The 6481-nt window shown below is 39.9% G+C and overlaps 1 protein-coding gene across 6 annotated transcripts in view; it reads left to right on the top strand.

Annotated features, from left to right (window-relative positions):
- RABGAP1L (RAB GTPase activating protein 1 like) overlaps window positions 1-6481 on the top strand; it is a 718780-nt gene that overhangs the window by 568920 nt on the left and 143379 nt on the right. The window lies entirely within an intron of this gene.

Raw genomic sequence — 6481 nt, 5'->3', positions numbered from 1 at the left:
GGAGTACATTCTGGCCCTGTGGAGAATTGCCTCTTCTTCAATTCCAGTGGCATATGGTTAGATTTGGGCAAACAAATGCTATGCCAAATATGGCATTTATTGTCTCAGTTCAGATGCCAGGCCAGGCTGAAGTTTACAGCTGTGTCCTGGTTGAAATTCTAAAACAATAGGAGTCTATTCTCTTAATCTAGTATACCCCTAATCTAGAATGCTGGGATTATTGGCATCTAGAATTATTTTCTTTCCTATTTTATAGGACGATAATAAAACCTATTCCCATAGGGATTGTGATAAGCAGAACTGAATTCAGTTCTGAATTGTCAAAAGTGAAATAAAAAAGCTTTTGTCTGTGTGGTCTTAGGTGGCAGAAATGTAATTATAAGTAAGCCCTAATTTATTCTAGGTATGCTAGAGTTTGACCCTAGTGAATGTATGGTATCTTTATAAACTAGCAGTAGTAGCTATTTGATATAATTCTTTCCAAAAAGTTTCTAGCTGGCCAGGCTAAGTTCTCATGCCTTTGGTGGTATAGCATATGGACATTTATCTTGGCAGTGATTACATGTAAGTATAAAAGAAATACTTAAAATGCAGTAAAACGGGCAAATCTGTTTCAGAAGACTAATGTTTCTTGCTAATCATAGAGTACCTAGGATAACATGCATAATGTTGGTCATCGAAACTGAGGAAAGCTTAACTATTATACTATATTGGATAGGCCTAATCTAGAAGTCTCTGTATAACCAGAGTCCTTTCTTTTCTTTTCTTTTTTAAGACGGAGTTTCACTCTTGTTGCCCAGACTGGAGTGCAATGGAGCGATGTCAGCTCACTGCAACCTTCATCTCCCAGGTTCAAGCGATTCTCCTGCCTTGGCCTCCCAAGTAGCTGGGACCACAGGCATGTGCCACCATGCCTGGCTAATTTTGTATTTTTAGTAGAGACAGGGTTTCACTATGTTGGTCAGGCTGTTCTTGAACTCTTGACCTCAGGTAATACGCTTGCCTTGGCCTCCCAAAGTGCTAGGATTACAGGTGTGACCCAGCCTCCAAGAGTCCTTTTCTAAGAGGTCTTACCTGTAGCCTCTTGCTAAGGACACCAACTCTAGGCAGATACACATAGGTGGCCATATTGCATGACTTTACCATCTTGACTACATCTCAGAAAATGGGACCTAAAGCAGTCAGGTAGCTTGAAGCTGACAGATTTAATGACCTAGTACACGTATTTTATCTAACTGATGATAGTGACATAGTGGACTGATCAGATGTTCTCTCTTAGGAAATGTTTAATTTGAAATAGCATTATTTGATAGCCAACACCAATTGCTTAACCAGAAAAAAAAAAAAAAAAAAAAAAAAGGACAGACAAAAATGACATGAGTCAGCAGAAGCCATGAATAAACAAGAGTGACAAGTAGGAGCTAGGTCATGAACTTTTTTACGTGTGTGTGTGTGTGTGTGTGTGTGTGTGTGTGTGTTGGTGGGGGTGAGGGTAGATACAAATATTTAAATTGTATCTGTACGGGAAGAGGATGGTCAACAAATTATTGCTGCCAAAGGGATAAATATCTACATCATTACTTATCTACTGGATTCTGAACAACTTGAAATTACAACTTGAAATTCTCCATCTATGTTCCTGTACTCTCATGAGACCTGGTTAAACGACTTTCCATGAGCTTCCATAAGGCCTAGCCACACAACATACCTCTGTTCCTTATTTTCATGTGAAACCTTACAATAACTGTTTCCGGTTACCCCTCTCGCATACACATCCACACACAGATACTTGAGACAGCTTTAGTGAGTCTTTATTCTTTGTAGTCAGAGGATCCTAATTTACACGACTACTCTATGAGTTTAATGTTTTTTATTTTGGCTTTGTTGCCAAGGCAGGGACCAATGAACAGTAACAGTTTTGTGGCCACCCAAGAACATACTGACCTTGAATAAGAAAAAGCAATGTATATAATCCTAATTGTTTAAGATAGGTGATGCATTATAGGGAGGGCTCAGAGAAAGATGGCTAACACGAATAACACATGTTGCCACTGAGGAGACTACACAGAAATGTGCATTTAGCAAAACAGCTTTAGAACAATATTTTTTCTTTCTCCCCTAGTAGATTATCAGTTCCTGAAGCACTTATCTTGGTATCTCTCACCAATTCCCAGAAGAAGGCTTTGTATATAATAGGTGAAATACTATTGAGTATGTAATATGGCCCAGCTATGGTTCTGTCTTAAGGTTTAGTAGCAGCTTTGAACTGCCTGGTAAAAATATTTTTTCAGGCAGACTAAACTGAACTGAAGAGAGAGACACAGGTTAGAGACAAGAGTTGGAATTCCAGAAACTTCTGGGAGAGGTAGATATAGACAGTATAGAACACGCAAAAAATGATGGGAGGAATTTCAAGGAACCAGATAGTATATGCATAATGTTGGTCATCAGGACTGAGGAAAGCTTAACAATTATACTATATTAGATAGGCCATTCTCATTTAGGGGACTAAGGACCAGAACATACTGTTATCTAGAACATCTGCAGAGCACAGAACAGCATAGCCTTTGGCAAGAAAGCATGACAAAGAATATGGGATAGAAGAGGAGAATTGGCAAAAGATAAATTCTAGATTCTGATTTTAAAATGACGGAACAAAGATTACTGCATTATTTTCCTTCTTCCTTACAAATTATCCAGCTGCACTAAGAGAACAAAATGGTGGAAACTTGAACCCCTATCTTCAAAAAAAGATACATGTGCAACCCCAGACTACAAAATGTGATGAAGAATGATAAATGCAGTTAAAAATGCCCACAGCTATCGATCTCACACAAAGCTGGCAGAACTTTCTAGGGGGCAAAACCAATAATGCCCAATTTAGATTATGGGATAGGATTTGGCAGCAGGAGCTTTCTTGGCCTTCCTAGGGTATAAAGAAGCAGCAGGGGGCCGGGCACGGTGGCTCACACCTGTAATCCCAACACTCTGGGAGACCGAGATGGGAGGATCACCCAAGGTCAGGAGCTTGAAACTCCATCTCTACTAAAAATACAAAAAAAAAAGAAATTAGCTGGGTGTGGTGGCGGGCACCTGTAATCCCAGCTACTTGGGAGGCTGAGGCAGGAGAATAGCTTGAACCCAGGAGACAGAGGCTGCAGTGAGCTGAGATTGAGCCATTACATTCCGGCTTGGGCAATGGAGTGAGACTCTGTCTCTAAAAAAAAAAAAATAAAAAGCAGCGGGGTAATATAACAGACTCAATGAGGAATCACATACACAAGATGGAAGACATGGAAAAACACAAAAAAGTAGAGATTATATCTTTATTGTCAGACAAGATGGAATTTAGAGGAAAAACTTTAAGCAAGGCAATGAGGGATAATTCAAAGCAGCAGTAGGGCATTAAGCATCCATAAAGCAAAAACTACAGAAAATATAAAGACTAATAGTTACATAGTCATGATAAGAAATGTTTATTCACTTCTGTTAGTTCATAAGAGATCAGGTGGACAACAACTAAGAGAAAGAAAACCCAGGCTGGGCCCGGTGGCTCACACCTGTAATCCCAGCACTTTGGGAGGCCTGTGTGGGCAGATCACAGGTCAGGAGTTTGAGACCAGCCTGGCCTGGACCAACCCCGTCTCTACTAAAAACACAAAAATTAGTTGGACATGGTGGTGCCTGCCTGTAATCCCAGCTACTCAGGAGGCTGAGGCAGGAGAATCGCTTGAACCAGGGAGTCGAAGGTTGCAGTGAGCAAGACGGTGCCCTTGCAATCCAGCCTGGTGACAGAGTGAGACTCTGTCTCAAAAAAAAAAAAAAAAAAAAAAAAAAGAAAGAAAGAAAGAAAGTGCAAATAATAAAATAATGAATGAAGTAAATATTTGGTATTTGTCAAGCTTTGTATCCTGAAAACTAAGAATGTCAAATTCACAAAAATGGCTGGACACAGTGGCTCTCACCTATAATGCTAGCACTTTGGGAGGCCGAGGCAGGTGGATCACCTGAGGTCAGGAGTTCAAGACCAGCCTGACCAACATGGAGGAAAAAATTTTTTTTTATAAAAATAGACCATAAAGAAAATTTCATCATTCTCAACCATCATTCTCAGCAAACTGACACAAGAACAGAAAATCAAACACCGCATGTTCTCACTCATAGGCGGGTGTTGAACAATGAGAACACATGGACACAGGGAGGAGAACATCACACACTGGGGTCTGTTGGGGTGAAATAGGGGAGGGATGGGGGGGTGGGTAGTTGGGGAGAGATAGCATGGGGAGAAATGCCAGATATAGGTGAAGGGGAGGAAGGCAGCAAATCACGCTGCCAGGTGTGTACCTATGCAACAATCATGCATGTTCTTCACGTATAACCCAAAACCTAAAATGCAATTAAAAAAAAGAAAAAAGTGATAAGATTAAATTCCCCCAGAGATCGAATGTTATGTAGATTTCTATTTATGAAGAAGAAAATGATAAAGAAATAGGAAGAAGATTACATTTCATTTTGCCTGCCTTGTTTTGCCAGTAGTTTGTTTTGAGCTTATCTTCAGTTGTTTGGAAGAAACCTAATTGCTTAATACACAGGAAAGGGCCTCATTCACAATTCTGTCATCATGAGTACTACAGAATCTGTTATGAGTAGGTTGGTTTTTAATACATAGGAAAGTGTAAGGAAATTTCTATTATGGCTCAATATTTGTTTGAATTGGTAAGTGCTGCTTGGTATTTAGTAACTCAGGAAACTCTTGAGTTCAATGGGCAACTGGGAATGCAGCAAGTAGAGTTCCATGTTGAACCTTGGTGATATTCATATCCAAATCATACGTTACCCACCAGGAGAAATGAAAATTTATTTTTATTTGTATTTACTCATTCCATATTGAGCTCATTCATATGCCAGACACTATGTTGACCCTAGCTATATAAATTAGAAGCAGGCAGTTTTGCCATTCTCGACATTAGAAACAAGAGGGGAAAAAAAAAAAGAAAAATGGAAAATGCACACACCAGTAATCTGTTCTTAATTTAGATTATATCAGCTATAAGAACACTTATCAAATGCCTTTCTGAATAGGGATTTGGAAAGACAAGTTAATTATTAAAGACAAGCCTTGGGGAGTCTTATAAAAAAAATCACAAAAAAAAATTTCAAAGAATTTCAAAAGGCAAAGTAAACATAAACAGCATTCTCTGATCTCATTGCAATAAAACTAGAACTTAAGAAAAAGAATACTATCACCTGGGCATTTTTAAATTTCTACTAAAATAATTCTTAGATCACAGAGGAAACCAAACAAGTTATAGAACATCTCAGACAAAAGCATAATGAAAACACTATACATTAGAACTTGTGGAGCAGAGCTAAAATAGAGTTCAGAAGCCCTTATCTTTTTTTTTTTTTTTTTGAGGCAGAGTTCCGCTCTTGTTACCCAGGCTGGAGTGCGGTGGCGTGATCTCGGCTCACCGCAACCTCCGCCTCCCGGGTTCAGGCAATTCTCCTGCCTCAGCCTCCTGAGTAGCTGGGATTACAGGCACGCGCCACCACGCCCAGCTGATTTTTTGTCTTTTAGTAGAGACGGGGTTTCACTGTGTTGACCAGGATGGCCTCGATCTCTTGACCTCGTGATCCACCCGCCTCAGCCTCCCAAAGTGCTGGGATTACAGGCTTGAGCCACCGCGCCCGGCTCAGAAGCCCTTATCTTAATGAAGAAAGAACATAACTGCATTGAATATCTGACTCAAAGTTAGAAAAGCTATCAATAAAAATAAAAAAGCAAAAGAAGGGAATAAAAGTAGAAGTTAATAAATTAGCCAAAAATTGATCACATAAATAAAAAAGCTGATTATATTTTTAAATGGGATATTAAGTTTATAAAATAAAAAAGTAGACAGCACAGAGCATAAACAGAAATAATGGGGATGCCGGGCACAGTGGCTCAAGCCTGTAATCCCAGCACTTTGGGAGGCCAAGGCGGGTGGATCACGAGATCAAGAGATCGAGACCATCCTGGTCAACATGGTGAAACCCGAACTCTATTAAAAATACAAAAATTAGCTGGGCATGGTGGCGCATGCCTGTAATCCCAGCTCTCAGGAGATTGAGGCAGGAGAATTGCCTGAACCCAGGAGGCGGAGGTTGCGGTGAGCCGAGATCGTGCCATTGCACTCCAGCCTGGGTAACAAGAGCGAAACTCCGTCTCCAAAAAAATAATAATAATAATAATAGTAATAATAATAATAATAATAATGGGGGAATGTTAGAAATAGAGATCCTACGAAAATATTTTGCTCAATCCTGTGCAAATTAATTTAAGAACCTGAAAGAAGCCGGGCGTGGTGGCTCACACCTGTAATCCAAGCACTTTGGAGGCCAAGGCGGGCGGATCACCTGAGGTCAGGAGTTCAAGACCAGCCTGACCAACATGGTGAAACCCCGTCTTAAAAAAAAAAAAAAAAAAGAAAATACTAAAGAA

Source organism: Sapajus apella, unplaced genomic scaffold (genome assembly GCF_009761245.1).
Source record: "Sapajus apella isolate SASKATOON/1434 unplaced genomic scaffold, GSC_monkey_1.0 scaffold25, whole genome shotgun sequence".
Taxonomy (NCBI): Eukaryota; Metazoa; Chordata; class Mammalia; order Primates; family Cebidae; genus Sapajus; species Sapajus apella.
The sequence above is the reverse complement of the archived record's forward strand: the minus strand, read 5'-3'. Positions and strand labels throughout refer to the sequence as shown.